The sequence below is a fragment of the Oncorhynchus keta genome, chromosome 23, assembly GCF_023373465.1.
Source record: "Oncorhynchus keta strain PuntledgeMale-10-30-2019 chromosome 23, Oket_V2, whole genome shotgun sequence".
NCBI classification, from domain to species: Eukaryota; Metazoa; Chordata; class Actinopteri; order Salmoniformes; family Salmonidae; genus Oncorhynchus; species Oncorhynchus keta.
In genome coordinates, this window is record NC_068443.1 from 28,144,116 (window position 1) to 28,170,772 (window position 26,657).

Genomic DNA, 26,657 nt, shown 5'->3' on the forward strand with positions numbered 1-26,657 from the left:
GGACGTTTTCTGGATGCAATATTTGAGAAGATGCTTTCAACTGCACAGGCTTTCATTAATGCACGCGCACACACACACACTCTTTCATGGGATCACTTTGGCACCATAAAACTTTATAACTTTATGTGCACAGTTTGATGTTTACTTAACATGCCTGGGCCAGGCCAGCTTTTTTTTCTTGGTGCATGAAGAACATATTTACAATGAAATTTCTCTTTCATGTCTTCAGCTAATTGCACGGCAGAGGGAGGGCCTTGTCCTTTCCTGCCTCTAACCCCTCCCTTAAAGGAAACATGACCCCTCAGAGTTTTCAGCTGTCTTGTTTTATTTTCCTCAAGAAACTAGATTAGCATACATATTAAAGAAAAACACCAGCCTCTACCTTGTGTTTGCAAATTGATACACTATCATCGACATTTAGAATATTAGGTATTCGATATCGTCCGGTTAATTTTTTCTTTTTTGTCAAGGGCAGGGGGTGACGAAACATTTTAGACAGGTGTTCATCAAGGCTGAGACCAAGCACACGCCCCATGTCGAAATAAAAATAACATTCTGGATCCTATGTTATAATTATTATGGGTACTGAGCTCAGTCTAAATAGTGGGTTTCAGACATTAGGCTTATGTGATGTCTAGGTAGGCAGTATGCTCATTCATTTGAGTGGGGTAGCAATCCTCTATGGTAAGTAGACCGTGATCTTTCAAATTCCTCATTAACTGTTAATATCATGTTTTAAACATCTTAATTGTTCCTTCATTACCTTGATTGTGTCTATTCTACATTTAAACTGAGATGTTAAATGTTTAAATAAAGTTTGGTATGATTTTACTTGATCAATAATAGAGAAAATCCTGAATTAATCAATGGATCTCAATTCAGGATTTAATCTAATCTTCCTTTGTGTAACTGTCATAGTGAAGCTCCAGACCCTGGTTGACAGGCAAAGGCATGCTAACAATCTGAATATCAACAGATGGAAAGTCTGTGAGGTGGTGGTGCTGTGTTGGGTTGGGGTTAGTTTAAGATAGCAGGAGAACCGACAACCCTGCCCGGGGATGGTTGATGTTCTGCACCACCTGGGTTGGCAGTCCGGACTAAGGCCACCATAAGGTCTCCTCTGGAGGATAGAAACAGAGTGAGCTCTGTGGGGCAGGCTGGGGAGCAACATGTATGTCTCTCCCTCCTAGAGAGACTGACGAGCTTGGCCCTGCAGCCACTAACACAGGCAGGTCTGTATTGGCTGCTGCTGCACTGGGGCTATTCAGGTGGTGGTGGAAGGGTTGGAGGGAGAGGAAGGGGGGTGAGCAGGGAGGGAGGGAACCGGGTGGGGGGTTCATGGCAATGGGAGATTACAAGGATTGGAGTTTTAAACTGAGAGACCACCAAAGAAGCCCAACTGAAACACCACTAATTACTGACACTGTGCTCCTCCTCGCTGTGACCCCCCCACCCCCACACCTCAACCACCCACATCCTCTGCCTGCTTCCCCGCGACCTCGACCGCAGCCCCCCCAAATAGCCTCTGCTTTGTAAACAAGCACTCCTACATGCAAACAAAGGGGCCAAAAAATGCAAGTGCCTTCTTTAACATGCCAGGGATTTGCTAATCCCCTCGTACATTTTTTTTTATGTTGCGAAATAATTGCCATTTCTTTATTTTCCTATTTTCTCTCTTTCTTCCTTTCTCTTTATGTGCGCACTAACTCGGACATGAGGGTACCCCCGCTGGCTCAGGCCTCCCTGTCTTTAAGAGAGACTGTGCTAAAGCCCAACTATGCCAGATAAAGCTCTTCTCCAGGATTTGAGGATGTCTGAATTTAAAATAACAGGGTCCTTTTCTACTTCTCAGTGGTCTCTCTCCTGCGATTCATGTCATGCTTGCAGTTTTCAATCACCAGCCAGGACATCCTTTCAACCAGCCAGCACGAGTGAAAATACTTTAATTAAAAATGTCTCCCAATGCTAGACTGAAATAAAAAAAAATAAAAAAAACAATTCATAGTAGGTTTACATAGTAAGCAATCCACCCACAATAAATAGTTGAATATGACACTTTAAAAAAGGTAGAAAACTGAGGTAAAAGTTTTTATTTAATTTTTTGAAATCCACTTGTGAGTTATATGAAGGAAGTGAAATACGTTGTTGCTGAGAATCTAGTAGCTACAGCATAGTTTAACCATGTATATTAATCACCTATGTGTTTATGTATGCCTTTGTAAGCATGCTCTGGTTCACTGCACACCAATGGACATTGTCAACATAGTGTTCTCTGTTTCCCCCACATATCACATAAAACAAGCCTCAGGCAGTCAGTCCCCTCCTCGCACTGCAGCCCACCCAAACACAAACACGGTTGCTTTACTCTCCTTGTGGGAACCAAACAATTGATTCCCATTCCAAATCCTATTTTCCCTAACACTAACATTTAACCTAACCTAACCCAACCCCAAACTCTAACTCCTAATTCTAATCCTAAACCTAAAAAAGCATTTTGCTTGTGGGGACCGGTGAAATGTTCCCACTTGTGCAAATGTTCCTTGTTTTACTATCCCTGTGAGGACTTCTGGTCCCCACAAAGATAGTAAAACCAAAAGACACACATACTCCGGAGTCATCCATACACTCTGGCCTCTAAAACCTAATGGTTCCCCTTTGTGGTTTAAAACTATAGTGGGCATAATTGGAGAAGGGAGTTTACTACCCGGTCTTTTCCAAATGGAAATAACAGTGTGTGTGTTACACTGCTTTCTCTCTACCATAAAGTGTCATCTGTGACTACCTGGTAAAATGTCCTGGGCTCACAGATTCTGAAGTCTAAGGACACAGTGGTAGAAATGGTCCAGATCTGTATACAGGAGGCTCTACTCACCCCTCCTCGATGGTGACTCCGTGCATGATGATGGAGTTGGTTACTTTGACCTTCTCTCTGACGGTGGTGGACACGCCGATCATTGATCTCTTGATGTATGCCTTGTCTGAGATTTGACAGGATGCTCCTATTATGCTGTCAGCACCAATCTGGCAGACAATAACCAGATGTGGTAGAACGATGTCAGGAAAAAGAGATCATAAGCCGAAAAGACCACACCAGAATTGGCACTTCCCTCTGTTCCCTTCCTACACTACTACATCAGTCAAATTTCCAGTGTGAAAATCTAACTCTTATATACACACACACACACACACACACACACACACACACACACACACACACACACACACACACACACACACACACACACACACACACACACACACACACACACACACACACACACACACACACACACAACAAAAAAAGAAACATCCCTTTTTCAGGACTCTTTCTTTAACAGCTTACAGACGGTAGGCAATTAAGGTCACAATTAAGAAAACGTAGGACACTAAAGAGGCCTTTCTATTGACTCTGAAAAACACAGGGTCCCTGCTCATCTGCGTGAACATGCTTAAGGCATGCTGCAAGGAGGCATGAGGACTGCAGATGTGGCCAGGGCAATACATTGCAATGCCCGTACTATGAGAAGCCTAAGACAGCGCTATAGGGAGACAGTGGCAGACCATGTGTAACAACACCTGCACAGGATCGATAAATCCAAACATCACACCTGCGGGACAGGTACAGGATGGCAACAGCAACTGCCCGAGTTACACCAGGAACGCACAATCTCTCCATCAGTGCTCAGACTGTCCGCAATAGGCTGAGAGAGGCTGGACTGAGGGCTTGTAGACCTGTTGTAAGGCAGGTCCTCACCAGACATCACCGGCAACATCGTCGCCTATGGGCACAAACCCACAGTCGCTGGACCAGACAGGACTGGCAAAAAGTGCTCTTCACTGACGAGTTGCAGTTTTGTCTCACCAGGGGTGATGGTCGGATTCGTGTTTATCGTCGAAGGCGGTGGAGGGTCCATCATGGTCTGGGGCGGTGTGTGACAGCATCATCAGACTGAGCTTGTTGTTGCAGGCAATGTCAACACTGTGCGTTACAGGGAAGACATCCTCCTTCCTCATGTGGCACACTTCCTGCCGGCTCATCCTGACATGACCCTCCAGCATGACAATGGTCCTACATCTGTAAGAGGTGTAGTTGCCAAATGTCCCCAACTGTTGAACAGGACAAGAGGAGCTGAGGGCCTCTGCTAGTGGCCTCCCCGGCCTCTTATGCTCCTTAATCCCCTATGACACACACTTAAAGCATCTTCCCTCATAGACAACTAACAAGAATAGCATGTGACTCACCAAAGCACACTCACTCTAATGGCATCCTCACTCACAACGCTCATTCTACTACAACCTGCTAATGACTCAGACACAGACTCATGGATGCAGTCCGAAAATATACATCGTACCAGACATCTAAGAGAACCACCCATCTAGCTACTAGGCTCGCTACTCACCAGACAGCGCACAGATATCGCTGCTGATGGGTGGACTGCAGGCTCATCAAACAGCATCGGGGCCTGGAACACAAGACAATAAGGCATATATACATGTTCATAGAAGAGGATGAAACAATAATGCCAGTAATGTACAGGGAACATCACCAGATAAAAGGTCATGTTAATCACATCTACAAGTTGTAAGCTATAGGGTTACGAACAGAGCCGGCTATCAGTTTGATGTGGCAGGTAAGGAAAGCAGTGTACGAGAAGAGCATGCTAGCCATGAAGCAGTCAGAAACAGATGAATACATGTTCAGTACATCTAGTTTCACTTACCAGGCGATTGGCTTCGACGTAGGCCGCTAGCGTGTTGACGCGGTAACACATGCCCTCGTTCATGATGTGCACGTAGCAGCGCAGGCGTCCTCCGTGGTAGGCCTCACTCATGTCCCCACGATGGTCATTCCAACAGGACCTCTCCCGGGTTAGCTGCAGCAGCACCTCATCACTGGACAAGATCTGAATCTCTACACACACAGACAGCAGACACACAGAGTTGAGTGTGTATGTGTGTGTGTGCATGAGGTGAGTTACAACCCAGCTATGGAAACTCTCTTAAAATGTTCAAGTATGGTTTCATTACCTACGTTTGCATTGCCATCCTTTTTCTTAAGCTTTTGATCAGCTTCATCGTTGACATTCGGAGAGGTCATGGATTTAGAGAACTGTTTGCGGACGAGATACGGGACTAACTCTCCCCGAATCCAAGAGACAGATCTTTGAGAGAAAAATACAATACTTACTCAGTTGTTGAAATAGGTACATTCACTGAAAGTAAAAAATACATTTTACTCTCATGAAGTCTAACATTTGACCCCCAACTCTTTTGAAAAGTAATAGCAAAGAATCAGAATGAGGACAACATTTGACCGTGGCAATTGACCTGCATGCGGACCCCCGTTCTACTCATATTATTTATATTTTGATTCAGGTATTTCCTCATGACCAATCAAAATGATAGAAGTAGGAAGTAGGGAGAGGGGGGGTGAGAAGGGGGAAATGCCTTTGAGTGTACATAGCTAATGTCCATGCACTGAACGCTTTCACAAGTTCTATGCCCATCTCTGCTCATGAGGGTTACCGCTAACCAGAAAACATAAATAACCACGATCATTTCACAGTGTACACGTTCATGGGTTTCCTAACAGGTTAAAAAAGATTAGGCTGAATCATGGTTTCAAACTACCATGTAAGCCCGGTAGGCAATTTAACTTTCTCCTCCTTCTCCGCTCTCCTGCACTCCACTCAATGTCCCTCTCCATCTCTCACTCTCTTTTTAGTTTCTTTTAAGGGAGATTAGAATTTCCATCTGAATGCAGAGAAAGAAACAACAGTTACTCTGTCCATTTTTCTCCTTGAGCGCTCCACAGCAGAGCAGCTTCAAGAGGGAGAGATAGAGAAAGAGATGGAGAGAGAGAGAGAGAGAGAGGTAGAGAGAGAGAGAGGGGGAGGGAGGGAGGGAGAAAAAGGGGAGAACATGGAAAAAAAGGGGGACAAAAAAAAAGTCCACCTACTTTGATGCGGGAGAGAAAGAAATAAGCGGTTAGTGCTTTTGAGGTCTCCCGAGTCTGGGTGGCAGATAACATTAAATGATATTTATATCAGGATGACTGGTGAATTCAAATGTTAAAGCAATGGGAAGCAGCAGGAACAAGCGTCTGCAATGCAGAGTATTTATGTAAACCCCCAGTAGAAAATTCCTATTTGGAGGGAAAGTGGGCCGAGTGAGTGAGTCAATGCACTCCCCAATTAATGCCACCTGCACTTATTTTCAACACCACTTAAAGGAGCTGTTGGGTCTCCTCACAATGCCAGTTTAACAAGCACAAAAGGGACGGGGGGACTAACTGGGGTACTGGACTGGGAGGTGGGTGGGTGGGTGGAGGAAGAGGTTGTGCTGCTGCTTTTGGTCTTGCTGGAGTTGGCGGGAGGGGGGAAGGAGGGTGGGGGCTGGCAATTACTAGACCCATTTCTCATTCAAGCCCTGTTCTGTCCCCCTCCCAGTTCTGAAGTATTCCCTGCCTAGGATGTATGGGCAGGAGAATGTGAGTAGATGAATGCAACACCACTAGAAATATAGGCTACATCAATAGGATGTACATTTATCAAATTGGGACACACTTCAACTAAGTGGTCTAAGCATCTAACAGTGCCTTCAATAGCTTGGCCTTGATTTTAATGATCCAGTACATCTTTTAAATTGTGGACCATTTGATCTGGTGGTGGTGACCACAGAGATCCATTAAATGACTTCAATATGTTGGAAGATACATGTCAGTCGATGGTGGTGGTCCTATTATATACGGTAACCCAGAAAAGTACAGTGGGCAATAAACAGACTTTCTGATTGGCCCAAAGTGATTGCAGTTAAAAAGAAAACCAGAAGTATGAGGAAGTGAGATGATCAACACAGTTGTGATTGAGGTGTACCTCTGACACTAACGCACAAGGGGGCTAAAAAGCCTAATAAACTGCTCAAGTGGCACATTGTAAAACAAATTAACACCTGACAAGAATACCTACCAGCCTCCAAGCCTTTCTATAGTCAAGGTCTGTTCTCATATTTAACTCAAATTCAACACGCATGAACCTTGGCAAAAAAGGTGCTATTCAATATTTCACCTGTGTATAGCAATGCACTGTATTCACATTTATGTAGATGGTTATCGGTACCTTTAAAAACTAATTTGATATACATTAAACATAAAACACGAGCACATTTGTGAGAAAATGACATGCACAAAGGCTACATCCCAATGGTACCCTATTCCCTACACAGTGCACTACTTTACAGGGAATAGAGAGCCATTCAGGAAGCAAGCAAAGTAAAATGGCCTCACCTGTTATCAGCCAGGAAGTCAACCACAGACTTCTTCAGGCAGTACAGGTGGGCGTCCACAAGGCCAGTTTTGATGTGCATCCTTGGATGTCTGAATGAAAGAGAGAGAGACAGACGGAGGGGGTAAATCAAATCACGTGTTAACTAAAAAGCCAGCGAAGACGGGGATGTTTTCGATTGCATTACCTCTATCACTGTGTCGTAACATAGTAGTCGTTATAGAAACATTGTACTAACATGTCTTATCACATACTCAAGCAATTGGTTTGGAGTTTTTGCTATCACCCGAGAGGGCTAAGGATTATTCCCTATTTCACTTCTGTAAGTCAACTGTTAAGAGTAATAACAGTGTTACGACACAGGTTTAAGGGGAACTGTAACTGGTTACTGAGAACACAGGTGGTGCCAGTACCACAGTTAATGTCACTGTTCATGGCACAACACACAATAAAGTATCCTGTAGCAGACACTGAGGCACCAAGCCTCTTTCTTTACATGAGCAAAACCACTTTTTGTGTTTCTTCTCCAGATGTTTTTTTAATTAGATGACAAAGAGTAAAAATAACTACAGTCTTTAATTTAGCTTTTCATTCTACCTCCTTAATTACTCTGTTGAAAGCAGTATGTGACAGAACAGAACATCTGTGATGATAAAACAAAAAAAGAGGTGATATAACAGTCCTGCATCTGTGTATTGTCCCCTGCCAGCCTCTGTCCACAGGCCCTGCCCCAGAAACATGGCTGTCATGGCAGCCGTGTCCAGTCTGAACTGCAGTGAGTGCTGCGTTAACTGGTCAGATGCCAACACCAGCGGACCCCCCAATTGTTTTACAGCCTGCAATGCTCTGGGTATAGATGCTCTGTGTTCAGGCAGGGCAGGCTGCTATAGAGCCCAGGGCTAAAATGGCAACCTATTTCCTTTATAGTGCACTACATTAGGCAATAGGGTGCCATTTGGGACACAGCCCAAAGGCGGCTGCCTGCCCTGGAGGCTAGTCTAATTCATCTGAGAGCAGCAGCAGCCAGGCTGTCTGAGTGATGTGGGAAGTCTCTGAGTTGCAGCTGAAGGCAAACCAAAGGTTGCTGCACCAGGCAGGAAGAAAGAGATGGGAAAAACTCACAGGATCAGAGATTGTGGTGGTATCGTGTAGAAACGCTTTAATTGAGAATAATTGCTGTTTGGGTTTTATTTTTGAAGTCCTCGGGTAAAATGATCATGATAATATAACGTTCTATACTTGCCGAATGGTGGTTAGTTACAGAATTAAATCTAAGCCTACAGTCGACATTGCCTACAGAAGCCAACATCAATTCTCTAAGACAGTGATGTCAGTTAGCAAAGCTAGCACAGTAGATATGACCATGGTGAAAGCAGAACTCATCCTGTGAGAAGGCCTCTGTAAGCACTGCTCACATAAAGTGACCATGAGATCCAACTCCATAAACAGTTCCTTGGACAGAACCAAGGCCATGGATCATAAAATTCCATATCCATACACTCACTAGTCTATATGACCTCTGGATCAGAGCACCAGGTGAAACAAATGAAACCTCCACCTAACACCCACCATGATCAGAGTGGTGAAGCACCACCATAACAAACCGGCTATCCAGCCTGCCTGGTGGTGTCACATTCAACTGAGCCCCCCATACCCCCCCGTCTCCCCTTAATGTGACATTTATGAAGCGAAACCATAAGAAAACCATCTCATCTCCGGGGCGTTATGTGAGAGCCTCCCCTCTCCGCCTTTTCTTGGGTGAAGAATGCGATTTGAAACATTGAGAATAAGTCAGGAGGTCTGTTTGGCGATGCAGATTTCAGAACCAGATGCTGGGCCGTATAAATCACGTTGTGAGGGGGAGGAGGGTAAACAGGCAAGAGGTAAATTATGACAACTTTGAGCCATTCCATTAACCAGCTCATAGAGGGGCCATGTGTTGAATCCACCAACAAGAGGCTGAAAACAGAGACAGGAATATTCTAGCACATCACACCACCCACATGTGGTCCCAATGTGGTCCTCCGGTCCACACACAGACCAGAGCAAACAGGTTGTCATATCCTGTGTGTGTGAACTGTATGCCAAATGCAGATGGAAGTAAACTAGATTTATAGGAACACCCAGCATCTGACATCCTTGTTTGGCACCTGTGGGGCCGGGCAGGCAGGCAGGGAGGGAGGCCAAGCAGGAGAGATACCCAGGGATCAGTGTACGGTGTATGGGGGTCAGGTGTGGTGTGGCGAGGATGGGAGCGGTTGGGGTGAGGTTCGACAAGTGCCCTTTATGGAGCAGGACACCATGGTTAAACACAAGCAGGAGCGGCTACAGGCCTAGTCTGTCCGTCCAATGGGACGGCCTACATGCTGATGGAAGGATCCCCATTTGGGTGATCATTTTAGTAGAAATACAATACACATTGTTTGGCCATAAGCCACTGCATTTCCCAGGCACAAGTCTAATGTGTGATTCCTGTTGGTCTAGGGGGCCTGGCTTATAAGTGAAACAGAACATTGTTGCAAAACGCCTCAGGCTATGGTGATTCACTCCCAAGCGTTATGACTGACTACTAAAAACCTCAGCATGTAGTAGGATCTACCTCCTAAATGAGCACATTCCACATGGTAGCAGTGCTGTGAGGTAATAGTACTTGTGCTTCTCTCTGAGGGGACACTGCTAACTGCTGTTCTGGACCTAGTCTGTGTCAACACCACTGCAAGGCCCAGACAAATTTGCTCACGCATCCAGCTACATTTCGCTTTACTATAAAGACCTTGGCTCTTTGTCCTCTCTCGTGTCTGAGCACAGAAGGTAAATACAAACGGCCCCAAAATGTCCAGACTTGGGTAGTTAGCTGGGAAAATGTGCAGTTAAATGTATATATTCCCTGCCATCGGACAATACATTGACGCTATTTAAAGAGAGGAATGTTTGAGGAGTGTGCTTCATGGCACACAGGGGACAAGACACATACTGTATTACTAGTTTTGCAATGGTACTAAATTCTTCAAATATATTTAGTGTTGCGGGAACCAGGTACTGTAGACCTCAAGTGATTGACCAAATCCATGGTTTCATCCGGAAAGAGAATGAAACTATGGTAGCGTAGCTTAATCATGACGGGCCTAGGTGCCCCCCAAAAAATTAAGGGCCCCTGTCACCACCCATATTTTCCTTAAAATGTAAATAATTTTGTTGGTAAGGCTGTGTGTTAATATTACTAAGCATTGTAACAGCAGAGCAGAAGCTATAATCTACAGGCACATTTGAAGCTGTTACCAAAGAAGCAGCAATACAGCCAATACATTCAGCACCATGGACAGCGGTCAGAAATTAACCAGTCGATCAGCACCATGGACGGTGGTCAGAAATTAACCAGTATAAGTCGATCAGCACCATGGAAAGCACAAAGTGGTCAAAAACACCCGATTTTATCTGTAAATAATAGGCAATAGTCAATATTATAAAACCTCAGCATAAAGATAAATCTTTTGGCCCAGTACATGCTCGCTGAGGTTTTGCACGGTGGCAAAACTGACATACCGCTATTTCAAATGATCTGCCTCCCGCACAGGCCTATAGCAAAAACACCAGCAAATCAATCAAGAGGAGCATTCAAACAGATTGCTTAAATGGCACCATGCCTTTTAACAGTGTATGATACGTATGTGCGTATTACTATTACTATTATTCTTATAGCCTAGTTAAACGTATAGGCTATAATGACAATGAAATGGCTCAGCGGCCGTGCACCAGAACACGGTTTCAAAAAACAGATTGCTTGTCAATCTACGACTACGCTCAATGTAAATTAATCTCAATAAAAGCCTGATTTATATAGGCTGTCTGGGTAGCCTGCCCTGTAAAAATATAAGCTTACTCACTCATTTGATTGGCATTCGACGGGCCTTGCGCTCTGCGAAGTCATTGACTATGGCATTAAAATCCATGGTCCTGGCCCTGGTGTTTTCAAATGGACAGAATGGCCAACTCACTCAGTCTCTCTTGTCACATGCTGCTCCTCAGGTATGATTGAATTATTTTCAGTTTGGAAAAGGAGTGCTTGGCACTGGCTACCGTTTTACAGGCAGAGTCATAAAAAGGAGCGTCGCTGTAACTACTTCCCCAAATGTAGCAGTGACTGAATTGTAATCCACAATGAGCGTCTTGGCCTGGTCTCTCATTGTAGTGTGCTTTGCAATTTCCTTCTTAAAACAGGCCATCAAAGAGATTAATTAGCCATGTAAGCTTGCTGATACACCTTTGCTGTAATGTTCAGCCAACCGCCTGGCGGTCTAGTAGAGCGCATCATCTCATCATCATCTGTGTTGGCCAGGGTAGTGGGATGGATGGAGTCAAACAAACTCGATGTTGCCCACGGACGTTTACATCTGTTTGACAGCTGGTGGATAACGATGTAAAGGTTTGCATTAAAGACTTTGACTCTAAAACTACTCTCCCCATCACACAGTCGCTCATCCTCGCATAGCTCATCAAAATGACGCCTCGCCTTCCTTCTCCGAGTGTCTTCAAATGCGTTCTGATCTCCCCATTTGCCGGCAAGGGTCTTTGCAGTGACTTTGGCCTTCGGAAAATCCTGTTGGAATCCGGACAGGACCTCTATCATGTCCCTGAGTAGGCTAACCGCTCTGTGCAGGTCTGCGTCTTTGGCCTGTAGCATTTTGGAGATGACGTTCACATTTTCTAAAACCTTAGTCTGCAGAACGACTAAATGCTGCATCCTCCCTCTCGTCCTTCTTGGCACGTAAAACTTCTTATGGCTTGGGGGCAGTATTTCGACGTCTGGACGAGAAGCGTGCCCAAAGTAAACTGCCTGTTACTCGGGCCCAGAAGTGAGGATATGCATATAATTGGTAGATTTGCATAGAAAACACTCTAATGTCTGTGTGTATAACAGAACTGATATGGCAGGTGAAAACCTGAGGAAAATCCATCCAGGAAGTGGGATTTTTTTGATGTGGGTATTTTCAATTTAATGCCTATAGAGTATCTAATGGGTTAGGACCCAGATTGCAGTTCCTATGGCTTCCACTAGATGTCAACAGTCTTTAGAAATGGTTTCAGGCTTGTTTTCTGAAAAATGAAGAAGAATGAGACCTTTCTGTCAGTGGACTGAGGAAGAATGCAGAGCTGGTTTGCGCACATGACAGAGTGTGCGCCCTTCGTTGTTTTTCCTTTCTATAGAATACGCTATTGTCCGGTTGAAATTTTATTGATTATTTGGACAATTGACAACCTGAGGATTAATTATAAACATAATTTGACATGTTTCCACGAACTTTACCGGTACTATTAGAATGTATTCGTCTGCATGTTTTGACTGCCTTTGAGCCAGTGGATTACTGAACAAAAAGCGCCGACAAAACAGAGGTTTTGGGATATAAACAGGGACTTTATTGAACATAACGAACATCTATTGTGTAGCTGGGACTCTTGTGATTGCAACCATATGAAGATCTTCAAAGGTAAGTGATTTATTTTATTGCTATTTCTGACTTATAATTCCTTTACTTGGCTGTAAAATGTTTGTATGCTTTTGTAAGCGGGGCGCTGTCCTCAGATAATCGCATGGTATGCTTTCGCCGCAGAGCCTTTTGAAATCTGACAAAGCGGCTGGATTAACAAGAAGTTCATCTTTAAGATGTATAACACTTGTATTTTTTATGAATGTTTATTATGACTATTTCTGTATTTTGAATTTGGCGCTCTGAAATTTCACCGGATGTTGTCGAGGTGGGTCGCTAGCGAGATATCTCTATCTCAGGGCGGCAAGGGACTCATATCTAGATGACCAGCGGGTGGGACACAGTTGTTTTAGAGTTACATTTTCTTTTTCTGGTTCAAAATCAAATATACCACTCAACATTGACCATCTCTTTATGCTATGCCAGAAGGTGTATGATAAAACTGTTTAATCTCTGGCACATTTTTGAGTCGTTGAGAGCCAGGTTAAGAATGTGCGCTGCGCAATGCACATAAACAGCAAGCGGTTATTTTTCGGATATTCTGGCCTGCACACCCGAATAGACCCCGCTCTTGTTAGCAGCTCCATCATACCCCTGTCCACGACATTTTGAAATATCCAGCCCATTATCCTCTATGCTGCCCAGGATTTTATGTTGAAGCTCAGCTGCTGATGAGTCAGCAGTGTCCAGAAATCCCAAAAACGACTCTGATGGTCAGATCTGTGGCGACATTATTTGCATCCCTTATCACTTTCACATAGCGATAAACTTAGCCTAACTGGTCAACTTTGGATACATCCGGTGTTGTGTCCATAATAATAGAAAAAAGAAAACAAGTGAGGCTTCCTGCACCCCTCCCTGAATGTCACACTTCCCACGCTCGGTTAAGGACTGAGATAGTGAACGGATCCTGCAGGGCTTCTAAAAGTTCTTTCAGAACTGGGTCGTAAAATGACAGCAGTTCAATTACACTGAGGAAAATTCCCATTGTTGGCCTACCCCAGCTTTTCACGGTGCCCTCTGAACGCCAAATTACATGATGCATGTGTGAGTTACATTAACTATGCGCTCCAACACCTGTCGGCAGAGATTTGCTGCGTTACGCACGCCACTCTCCATTTCTGCGTCAATAGTGCCACTGAGCTTCCATTGCTCATATACCAAACAGGCACCCATGTGAATCTGAGATGTCTCATGACATGCCATTTTGGATGTTAGATGGCGCCAATCTCTCACCCCATTCACCCACGCATCAGAGAAGGGGCACTCCGTTCTCAGAAAAGCCAGCAAGGCTCACAATATGCGCAATCTAGCTTGGCCGAATAACATAGCCATGTACGTGGTAATTTGATTCCAGCCTTGGTTGTAGTGGTGTAATAGGACACGGAAAAAGACCGCCTTTTGTCATCTCTTGGGAATGGGCCAGTAGGCTTACATGAGCCTAATGCAATAACGTGCCGTTTAACTTTTGCATCCACATGTTGCATAATGCCCCATCAGTTGAATAGGTAAAAAGGTTGTCTGTCCCACTTCCACCTGTTTCCTCAGCCGCCACGATTCTAGCCTCGCCATGCTCCTCTTCCTCCCCGCCCGGCCCGGGGATAGCTTGTCCGGCCTGGCTTGTGCTCAGGGTCATATCCGATGATACCTGACAGCCTGTATCCTCTGTCAAAGTTGCTACTCTGGCACAATGGAACAGCTTGGCCTTGGCTCACTTGACCCGCTAAAAGCTGCTGCTGGCGATGATAAACCCACATCCTCTTCTGGTCCTGCTACATTGCTTGTGCTAGCAATGGCTGCACATGAACTGCACTTGAAAAAATTATCTAATTAAACAAATTGTGATACTGTACCTCCTTTGCTTTCTCATTTTTGGCCTTCCTCTTTTGGACTCCACTTTTGTATTGATAAATTGCTGATTTTTAAATCCGTAATCTTCTATTCTCAACTTTCTTTTTTTAATCCGTTATCTCTTGATAGCTAGCTCAACTGTTAAAAAATGCTTAAAACGATGACAGAAACAACGCTTTGGAGAGTATTTGCACAATGAATCCCAGAATGCATTTCATTACCATAAGATGGTATTGAAACTATCGAATAATATGATTTATTTCGCAAATTAATTTGATTTATTGTCATCAATACACTAAAATATCATGCTGACTTATGTAGTGGCAAAAAACATTTTGTTGGTGAAACCATTAGTGGGTTCATTTATCATACCCTAGGTTAAAGACAGATCTTCTCGTCAAATTCTAGACGTGATGGACCGGCATCACCAATTAATACTTGGGCATGGTGGGGCGGTATTCAAATGACATAGGGGGCCCGCAGCTCCGGGCCCATGTACGTCGCGGGTCCTGGTGTAACCGCACCGGCTGAAGCTACGCCACTGTATGGTAGTATATACTGTATAAAGACTATAACTTCACCTTTGCTGAGTTTACAGTGGAAAGTGGAGCAACATTGTATGCAAGAGGAATCTGCAGGAGCCTTCACACTGTCAAATCAATTCAGGGGCCAACTCATATCACATGTGTAGAAGGTTTCCGGCTTCCATTTCAGCTCACATGTGGAAATGGGTAGTGATAGGTGTCACCACTCAGACAACTAGCATGGGAAGAATGTGGTGGTAATCTAGGACAGGGGTCAAGAACATGCAATTTGAGGACTGCAGAAAAACAAATACCGGTAAGATAACTGAAGAGATCGTTATATTTAAGGGGTGGATACTAACTTATGATCCTAACACAAGATCAGCGTTTGTAACTTGCCCATTCGCATAACTCATGCATTGATATCAAAGGTCCCAGGTTAGCAGTACCACAGGACAGGACAGCAGCCCAGCGTTCCCATTCCACATGTCACCCGGTCCATGTCTGTATAAATACAACGGCAGACAAGTAAAGACTCTGGAGACAGCTTAGACAAACAGCTAGGGAACGACTGGAGACTTTCAGACGTCTAACACCGTGTTCAAACTTCCTACTCTCGGGGAAAAGAGGGTTAATGGGGGAAACGGAGTCAAAACAGACTTTTGACATCTTAGGCTGAAATAAGCGACAAAGTGTCGATACTTGGGTTAGCTTAATAAGAGTTAGGCTCGCCGGCAGCTTTGAGATATCATAAAGCTCACTACACCTCAGTCTCTCAATAAGTGGTGTAGTGCTCATTGACAACTTCTCTTTTAAAGCTCAACTTGGGTAGGTTTCAAATGTTTAGAAAATGCTAATAAAATTGTAGTCCTATACAAGATTTTTGAAGTTGTGCATGTTTATGCCTGCTTATGTGTGGATACAATTTATGTCTTGGGTAGGCCTTGATGTTCACATGTTTCCAATATACACAAGTATTTCAGCATGTAACATCCTGGTGTGTGTCTATACATGTGTGTGTTTTTATTTACTAGAGCTGGGCGATATGGACAATAATCATATTTCGACAAAATGGCCTGAATTGGTGTGATAATGATAAATAGAATGATAAGTTTATAACAACAGTTTTTATTTCATTAACCTTTAAACTACTAATTTGATGGTTGTAGCCATCAATTGTCCCAATAAAGGTCCGATGTGCCGTTTTTTTTTTTATCTCAATATCAAATAATTGTTGGGTAACAATGAAATACCTTACTTTCTAGGAGTGGTCTGAGTGGGGAAGGGAAAACTAACTTATTAGCAGAGAGGTTTGGAACTCTTTCTTACTGGTCTATTAACTCTGACAGAGCTCCAGAGTTCCTCTGTGGAGATGGGAGAACTATCCAGAATGACAACCATCTCTGCGGCACTCCACCAATCAGGACTTTATGGTGCCCAGACGGCCAGACGGAAGCCACTCCTCAGTAAAAGGCACATGACAGCACGCTTGGAGTTTGCCAAAAGGCACATAAAGACACTCAGACCATGAGAAACAAGATTCTCTGGTCTGATGAAACCGACATCGAACTCTTTGGCCTGAATGCCAAGCATCACATCTGGAAGAAACCTGGCACCATCCCTACAATGAAGCATGGTGGTGGCAGCATCATGCTGTAGAGATGTTTTTCAGTGGCAGGGACTGGGAGATTAGTCAGGATCGAGGGAAAGATGAACGGAGCAAAGTACGAGAGATCCTTGATGAAAGCCTGCTCCAGAGCGCTCAGGACCTCAGACTGGCGGCGAAGGTTCACCTTCCAACAGGAAAACAACTCTATGCTTCGGGACAAGTCTCTGAATGTCCTTGAGTGGCCCAGCCAGAGCCCAGACTTGAATCCAATTGAACATCTCTGGAAAGACCTGAAAATAGCTGTGCAGTGACGCTCCCCATCCAACCTGACAGCGCTTGAGAGGATCTGCAGAGAAGAATGGGAAAAACTCCCCAAATACAGGTGTACAAAATTTGTAGTGTCATACCCAAGAAGACTCGAGGCTGTAATTGCTGCCAAAAGTGGTTCAACAAAGTACTGAGTAAAGGGTCTGAATACTTATGTAAATGTGATGTAAATGTGATATTTCCGTTTTTTTTTTACATTTGCAAACATTCCTAAAAAACGGTTTTTACTTTGTCATTGTGGGGTATTGTGTATAGATTGATGAGGGGAAATAAACAATTGAATACATTTTATAATAAGGGTGTAACATAACAAAATGTGGAAATAGACAAGGGGTCTGAATACTTCCGAAGGCATTGTATATATAAAACACAGGAAAATCACCTTTTTGACTGCACTGCACAATCACCCATATTAGCAAACTTATTTCACTTCAAACTTGACATTTCTCTAGAATAGGTTACTTATCATAATGAACAATATCAGAAAAGTAATTATAATTGATTGAAATGGTCGGTGTCGATAATTTTTGGTTTATCGTCCCAGCTCTAGTATGTACATACATGCTTGCATGTGTGTGTGTGTGTGTGTGTATCTCCACATTAGTGTGTGTGTGGCTGATTTCCTTTTGCAGGGAAGCGTGCTTGCAGCTGCTGCGGCCCCTCTCTTATTGGGCAGGATTTACAGTGGCTCTGGCTCCCTGAAGTATTTACGAGCTCCCAAAAGACCAGCTCCCACAGCCCAGCCAAGAGCCCAGGACCTTAGTCCACAGCCCAATACCAGAACCCCAAGCCCAAAGCACAGACCATAACCCAGAGCCAGACCTACACCCCAGAACCAAAGCCTAAGACCAGAGCCCATATTTACAGTGTCTCAGAGTAGGAGTGCTGATCTAGGACCAGCGACCGTATCTTTCGTGTCAGAGTAGGAGTACTGATGTAGGATCAGGGGCCGCATCTATAGTATCAGAGTAGAAGTGCCCATCTAGAGGGCCTCCCGGGTGGCGCAGTGGTTAAGGGCGCTGTACTGCAGCGCCCTTAACCCAGAGACTCTGGGCTCGCGCCCAGGCTCTGTCGTAACCGGCCGCGACCGTGAGGCGACGCACAATTGGCCTAGCGTGTTTGGCCGGTAGGGATATCCTTGTCTCATCACGCACCAGCGACTCCTGTGGCGGGCCGCAGTTGCCAGGTGCACGGTGTTTCCTCCAACACACGGCTTGGATGCGCGCTGTGTTAAGAAGCAGTGCGGCTTGGGTTGTGTATCGGAGGATGCATGACTTTCAACCTTCGTCTCTTCCGAGCCCATACGGGAGTTGTAGTGATGAGACAAGACAGTATATCGGGTTGTGTATCGGAGGATGCATGACTTTCAACCTTCGTCTCTTCCGAGCCCATATGGAAGTTGTAGTGATGAGACAAGACAGTAGCTACTAAACAATTAGAGACCACGAAATTGGGGAGAAAAAAGGGGTAAAATTAATTTTAAAAAGAAAATTAAAAAAAGAAGTGCCCATCTAATGTCAGAGTAGGAGTGCTGATCTAGGACCAGGGGCCATATCTATAGTACAAATCAGCTGGGCTTGACAATCTGGACCCGCTATTTCTGAAACTATCTGCCGCCATTGTCGCAACCCCTATTACCAGCCTGTTCAACCTCTCTTTCATATCGTCTGAGATCCCCAAGGATTGGAAAGCTGCCGCAGTCATCCCCCTCTTCAAAGGGGGAGACACCCTGGACCCAAACTGCTATAGACCTATATCCATCCTGCCCTGCCTATCTAAGGTCTTCGAAAGCCAAGTCAACAAACAGGTCACTGACCATCTCGAATCCCAACATACCTTCTCCGCTGTGCAATCTGGTTTCCGAGCCGGTCACGGGTGCACCTCAGCCACACTCAAGGTACTAAATGATATCATAACCGCCATCGATAAAAGACAGTACTGTGCAGCCGTCTTCATCGACCTCGCCAAGGCTTTCGACTCTGTCAATCACCAAATTCTTATCGGCAGACTCAACAGCCTCGGTTTATCGGATGACTGCCTTGCCTGGTTCACCAATTACTTTGCAGACAGAGTTCAGTGTGTCAAATCAGAGGGCATGCTGTCCGGTCCTCTGGCAGTCTCTATGGGGGTGCCACAGGGTTCAATTCTCGGGCCGACTCTTTTCTCTGTATATATCAATGATGTTGCTCTTGCTGCGGGCGACTCCCTGATCCACCTCTCGCAGACGACACCATTCTATATACTTTCGGCCCGTCATTGGACACTGTGCTATCCAACCTCCAAACGAGCTTCAATGCCATACAGCACTCCTTCCGTGGCCTCCAACTGCTCTTAAACGCGAGTAAAACCAAATGCATGCTTTTCAACCGATCGCTGCCTGCACCCGCATGCCCGACTAGCATCACCACCCTGGATGGTTCCAACCTTGAATATGTGGACATCTATAAGTACCTAGGTGTCTGGCTAGACTGCAAACTCTCCTTCCAGACTCACATCAAACATCTCCAATCAAAAATCAAATCCAGAGTCGGCTTTCTATTCCGCAACAAAGCCTCCTTCACTCACGCTGCCAAGCTTACCCTAGTAAAACTGACTATCCTACCGATCCTCGACTTCGGCGATGTCATCTACAAAATGGCTTCCAACACTCTACTCAGCAAACTGGATGCAGTCTATCACAGTGCAATCCGTTTTGTCACTAAAGCACCTTATACCACCCACCACTGCGACTTGTATGCTCTAGTCGGCTGGCCCTCACTACATATTCGTCGCCAGACCCACTGGCTCCAGGTCATCTACAAGTCCATGCTAGGTAAAGCTCCGCCTTATCTCAGTTCACTGGTCACGATGGCAACACCCATCCGTAGCACGCGCTCCAGCAGGTGTATCTCACTGATCATCCCTAAAGCCAACACCTCATTTGGCCGCCTTTCGTTCCAGTACTCTGCTGCCTGTGACTGGAACAATTGCAAAAATCGCTGAAGTTGGAGACTTTTATCTCCCTCTCCAACTTCAAACATCAGCTATCCGAGCAGCTAACCGATCGCTGCAGCTGTACATAGTCTATAGGTAAATAGCTCACCCTTTTTCACCTACCTCATTCCCATACTGTTTTATACTGTTTTTATTTATTTACTTTTCTGCTCTTTTGCACACCAATATCTCTACCTGTACATGCCCATCTGATCATTTATCACTCCAGTGTTAATCTGCAAAATTGTATTATCCGCCTACCTCCTCATGCCTTTTGCACACATTGTATATAGACTGCCCATTTTTTTCTACTGTGTTATTGACTTGCTAATTGTTTACTCCATGTGTAACTCTGTGTTGTCTGTTCACACTGCTATGCTTTATCTTGGCCAGGTCGCAGTTGCAAATGAGAACTTGTTCTCAACTAGCCTACCTGGTTAAATAAAGGTGAAATAAAAATAAAATAAAAAAATAATATAATGTCAGAGTAGGAGTGCTGATCTAGGACCAGGGGCCGTATCAATAGTATAGGGTCAGAGTAGGAGTGCTGATCTGGGACCAGGGGCCGTATCAATAGTATAGGTTCAGAGTAGGAGTTCTGATCTAGGAAGTCCCCACCTGTCCACGTAAACTTATTACAATCTAGAAGGTAAAAGTGATCCTATATCACTACTCTGAGATGCTGTGTGAATCCGGGCCCAGGGCCGCAGTCCAGGACCTGGTAGGGTGCTGACAGCTTTCACAGCCCAGACATCATACACACATGCCACACTGGGGACGCAACATAATGCTAAAAAGGGGTTCATGATACGTTTTGCACACTAGTTCGCACCAGTATTTGCTGATTATTGAGATAAGCAATTTATTTAAAAAAATAAAGAATGACTATGGTGTTCCATCAGCTCTAAACAGCCTAATCCCAAGATGGTGGGCAGTATATCTACAAGTATTTTACATCAGTATGTCATTTTATCCATCTGGCCAGGTATACATGTAGGATTTAGGCTACACCTTTGGCATTTGAACAAACATTAATTCTGCTTGAAATCTTTTAAGACTTAGGGTGGTGATGGAATAAGACCTTAACTAGAAGGCTTAGGAACAGCCAAATGCAAGCAAGCACACACACACACCTCAACGCTAAAGCCTCTTGAAAAAACACATCTAAATGGATGTTGGAAAAAGAGAGAGAACAAGTGAAAGAAAAGAAAAAGGGCCACAGCATGCGCTCAGCTGGAACAGGGGGTCTGCCGTGGAAAAACAGCAGAACACAGCCAAAGCAGGAGCAAATCCCTGTATAGCTGGAGTAATTGGCAAGTCTCATGACAGTCAAGACTGGGGAGTGCTGTGTTTTTATTAGCAATCCCACACAAATGAAGGGTCAGAGCTGAGCAAGTTTGCATTGTTCCTTCCAACACTCCTCCACTCCCACGCCTTAGCTTGTGTGCTCCACACACACACACACACACACACACACACACACACACACACACACACACACACACACACACACACACACACACACACACACACACACACACACACACACACACACACACACACACACACACACACACACACACACACACAACATGGTGGCTTGATAAGGATTGGGAGAAAAATAGCAAGCTAGCAAGCTATATGTATCCCTGAATTGCTAAACCAGAGAGGTGTTAGTTGTTGTTCCAGGTCACATTATTTGAAAATGTTCTGAAACGTCATTCATCGTGTGAAAAGTACTTGATTCAACACAGCAACAACAAGATTTGAATGAAAATCTTACAAGGCATCCAATAACACCTCATTAGAGTAAATATATCACCTGGTAGATAATGAGCAGTATCAGAGCCAGACGCGATATAGCCTATGGAGTCTACATTATGACTCTGAGCAATGCATTTCAGTAATAACCCATGTCAAATCAAATCAAATTTTATTTGTCACATACACATGGTTAGCATAACCAACAAGTAATCTAACTAACAATTCCAAAACTACTGTCTTATACACACAAGTGTAAGGGGATAAAGAATATGTACATAAAGATATATGAATGAGTGATGGTACAGAGCCGCATAGGCAAGATACAGTAGATGGTATCGAGTACAGTATATACATATGAGATTAGTATGTAAACAAAGTGGCATAGTTAAAGTGGCTAGTGATACATGTATTACATAAAGATGCAGGAGATGATATAGAGTACAGTATATACGTATACATATGAGATGAATAATGTAGGGTATGTAAACATTATATTAGGTAGCATTGTTTAAAGTGGCTAGTGATTTATTTACATCATTTCCCATCAATTCCCATTATTAAAGTGGCTGGAGTTGAGTCAGTGTGTTGGCAGCAGCCACTCAATGTTAGTGGTGGCTGTTTAACAGTCTGATGGCCTTGAGATAGAAGCTGTTTTTCAGTCTCTCGGTCCCAGCTTTGATGCACCTGTACTGACCTCGCCTTCTGGATAATAGCGGGGTGAACAGGCAGTGGCTCGGGTGGTTGTTGTCCTTGATGATCTTTATGGCCTTCCTGTAACATCGGGTGGTGAAGGTGTCCTGGAGGGCAGGTAGTTTGCCCCGGTGATGCGTTGTGCAGACCTCACTACCCTCTGGAGAGCCTTACGGTTGTGGGTGGAGCACTTGCCGTGCCAGGCGGTGATACAGCCTGCCAGGATGTTCTCGATTGTGCATCTGTAGAAGTTTGTGAGTGCTTTTGGTGACAAGCCAAATTTCTTCAGCCTCCTGAGGTTGAAGAGGCGCTGCTGCGCCTTCTTCACTATGCTGTCAGTGGACCAATTCAGTTTGTCTGTGATGTGTATGCCGAGGAACTTAAAACTTGCTACCCTCTCCACTACTGTTCCATCGATTTGGATAGGGGTGTTCCCTCTGCTGTTTCCTGAAGTCCACAATCAATTGAGGTTATTTTCCTGACACCACACTCCGAGGGCCCTCACCTCCTCCCTGTAGGCCGTCTCGTCGTTGTTGCCTACCACTGTTGTGTTGTCCGCAAACTTGATGATTGAGTTGGAGGCGTGTGTGGCCACGCAGTCGTGGGTGAACAGGGAGTACAGGAGAGGGCTCAGAACGCACCCTTGTGGGGCTCCAGTGTTGAGGATCAGCGGGGTGGAGATGTTGTTGCCTACCCTCACCACCTGGGGGCGGCCCGTCAGGAAGTCCAGTACCCAGTTGCACAGGGCGGGGTCGAGACCCAGGGTCTCGAGCTTGATGACGAGCTTGGAGGGTACTATGGTGTTAAATGCCGAGCTGTAGTCGATGAACAGCATTCTCACATAGGTATTCCTCTTGTCCAGGTGGGTTAGGGCAGTGTGCAGTGTGGTTGAGATTGCATCGTCTGTGGACCTATTTGGGTGGTAAGCAAATTGGAGTGGGTCTAGGGTGTCAGGTAGGGTGGGGGTGATATGGTCCTTGACTAGTCTCTCAAAGCACTTCATGAGGGAAGTGAGTGCTACAATAGTCGTTTAGCTCAGGTACCTTAGCTTTCTTGGGAACAGGAACAATGGTGGCCCTCTTGAAGCATGTGGGAACAGCAGACTGGGATAGGGATTGATTGAATATGTCTGTAAACACACCAGCCAGCTGGTCTGCTCATGCTCTGAGGGCGCGGCTGGGGATGCCGTCTGGGCCTGCAGCCTTGCGAGGGTTAACACGTTTAAATGTTTTACTCACCTTGGCTGCAGTGAAGGAGAGGCCGCATGTTTTGGTTGCAGGCCGTGTCAGTGGCACTGTATTTTCCTCAAAGCGGGCAAAAAAGTTATTTAGTCTGCCTGGGGTCCGTGACGGGGCTGGTTTTCTTTTTGTAATCCGTGATTGACTGTAGACCCTGCCACATACCTCTTGTGTCTGAGCCGTTGAATTGAGATTCTACTTTGTCTCTATACTGACGCTTAGCTTGTTTGACTGCCTTGCGGAGGGAATAGCTACACTGTTTGTATTCGGTCATATTTCCGGTCACCTTGCCCTGATTAAAAGCAGTGGTTCGCGCTTTCAGTTTCACGCGAATGCTGCCATCAATCCACGGTTTCTGGTTTGGGAATGTTTTAATCGTTGCTATGGGAACGACATCTTCAACGCACGTTCTAATGAACTCGCACACTGAATCAGAGTATTCGTCAATGTTGTTGTCTGACGCAATACGAAACATATCCCAGTGCACGTGATGGAAGCAGTCTTGGAGTGTGGAATCAGATTGGTCGGACCAGCGTTGAACAGACCTCAGCGTGGGAGCTTCTTGTTTTAGTTTCTGTCTGTAGGCAGGGATCAACAAAATGGAGTCGTGGTCAGCTTTTCCGAAAGGAGGGCGGGACAGGGCCTTATATGCGTCGCGGAAGTTAGAATAGCAATGATCCAAGGTTTTGCCAGCCCTGGTTGCGCAATCGATATGCTGATACAATTGAGGGAGTCTTGTTTTCAGATTAGCCTTGTTAAAATTCCCAGCTACAATGAATGCAGCCTCAGGATGTATGGATTCCAGTTTGCAAAGAGTCAAATAAAGTTTGTTCAGAGCCATCGATGTGTCTGCTTGGGGGGGAATGTATACGGCTGTGATTATAATCGAAGAGAATTCCCTTGGTAGATAATGCGGTCGACATTTGATTGTGAGGAATTCTAAATCAGGTGAACAGAAGGACTTGAGTTCCTGTATGCTTTTGTGACCACACCAGGTCTCGTTAGCTATAAGGCATACGCCCCTAGCCCCTCTTCTTACCAGAAAGATGTTTGTTTCTGTCGGCGCGATGCCTGGAGAAACCAGCTGGCTGCACCGACTCCGATAGCGTCTCTCCAGTGAGCCATGTTTCCGTGAAGCAAAGAACGTTACAGTCTCTGATGTCCCTCTGGAATGCTACCCTTGCTCGGATTTCATCAACCTTGTTGTCAAGAGACTGGACATTGGCGAGAAGTATACTGGGGAGTGGTGCACGATGAGTCCGTCTCCGGAGTCTGACCAGAAGACCGCTACGTTTCCCTCTTTTACAAAGTCGGTTTTTTGGGCCGCCGGCTGGGATCCATTCCGTTGTCCTGGGTGAAAGGCAGAACACAGGATCCGCTTCGTGAAAGTCATATTCTTGGTCGTACTGATGGTGAGTTGACGCTGCTTTTATGTTCAGTAGTTTTTCTCGACTGTATGTAATGAAACCTAAGATGACCTGGGGTACTAATGTAAGAAATAACACGTAAAAAAAAACAAAAAACTGCAGTTTCCTAGGAACGCGAAGCGAGGCGGCCATCTCTGTCGGCGCCGGAAGTACACCATTGCTTGTGCTGCTCAAGTAATACTCACTTTCTCATGATGGACTTCCTGATGACTAGACCTTTGTCCAGGTCGGCCTCGTTGGCCATAAAGAGGAGCCTCTTCCCTGTTCCGTCCACCCCAACAAAGTCCCTCTGCTCCCCTGGGAAAAGGAAGACACCAGATGAACAATCACACAGCAATGGCTAAGATCTCACCACACGGCTAACAAGCTTGGTATCTGCCCGGCTTGTAAACTAACATCTAGGCCTATGGATGTTCACTGGGTTTAATAAGACAGATTTACTAAAAAACATTAAAGAGTTTGATTGTAGAATATTACAAGCAAATGAACAGTTATCCGAGGAATAGCCTCATTTGGGGAAATGCAACTTCAAATGTCATCCATAAAACTGACACTGCACTACTGATATGACTAGGTAGTGCGGTGTGTCACTTTTTTGTGCAGACCTGGTGTAATACTGGCAGTTGTGTAATTTTGTGAATCTTGTGTACCCGTTTTTTTCTTGCCCTTCTGTCCAGGGACAGTCTCTCCGTGAACTCGTGGGCTTTGCTCATCAGCATTGAGAGGGTGGCATTGTGAGCCCGGAACAGGTCAACCACCTCGTGGAGAGCAACGTCCGTTATCAGGTCACAGCTCACCACCAAAATGTCCGTCTGGAGGGAGACATAGAGGAGGACCACAGAGATTCATAAGCATCGTGTTAGAAAATCAAATGCATAGCTGGAGCACTGAGCGGAATGTCATTTATTTATAATATATTTTTACAAAATTACGGTATTGAAAATCATACCGCCGGTATTTTGAAATATACCGTTTAATCTAGGACAATATCCTCTTAAACTTTTTCTACAGCATGCCCAGGACCCTTTGACATCAGAGTCCGTGACAATATTCTGCCTAATAGGAGGAACACCCTTCAAATGAAATTGAAAATACATTTAGCTGTCCCTAGCCAATGCTCAACAAGTTATCACGCACTCCAGCCTTGAAATACACTTTATTCCCCCCAGCTTTACCTTATGCTCAAAACACCTGAGCTTCTTCGAGCTGTGACATTCATCTCAAACGATGTGCATATATGCATGAACATATGAGCCAACGATGCTCAAAAAGTCCTTAGTGCATGAAAAGTTTGGCCATGTTTCTCTTAACGACAGTCACAATGAAAATGGGTTCATAAGAGGGGTGGGCAAAGTGGAGAGAGAGCAGTGGAGGGAGAGAGAAAGGAGAGTGGAGAGAGATGGAGAGTGGAGAGAGAGAGAGTGGAGAGAGAGAGAGATAGAGAGAGGGGGGGAGGTGGAGAGAGAGAAAGAGAGAGAGAGAGGG

General features: G+C 45.0%; 1 pseudogene; it reads right to left on the reverse strand.

Moving 5' to 3' along the window:
• Positions 1 to 26,657, reverse strand: part of LOC118402538 (translation initiation factor eIF-2B subunit gamma-like) — a 57,893-nt pseudogene that overhangs the window by 17,666 nt on the left and 13,570 nt on the right.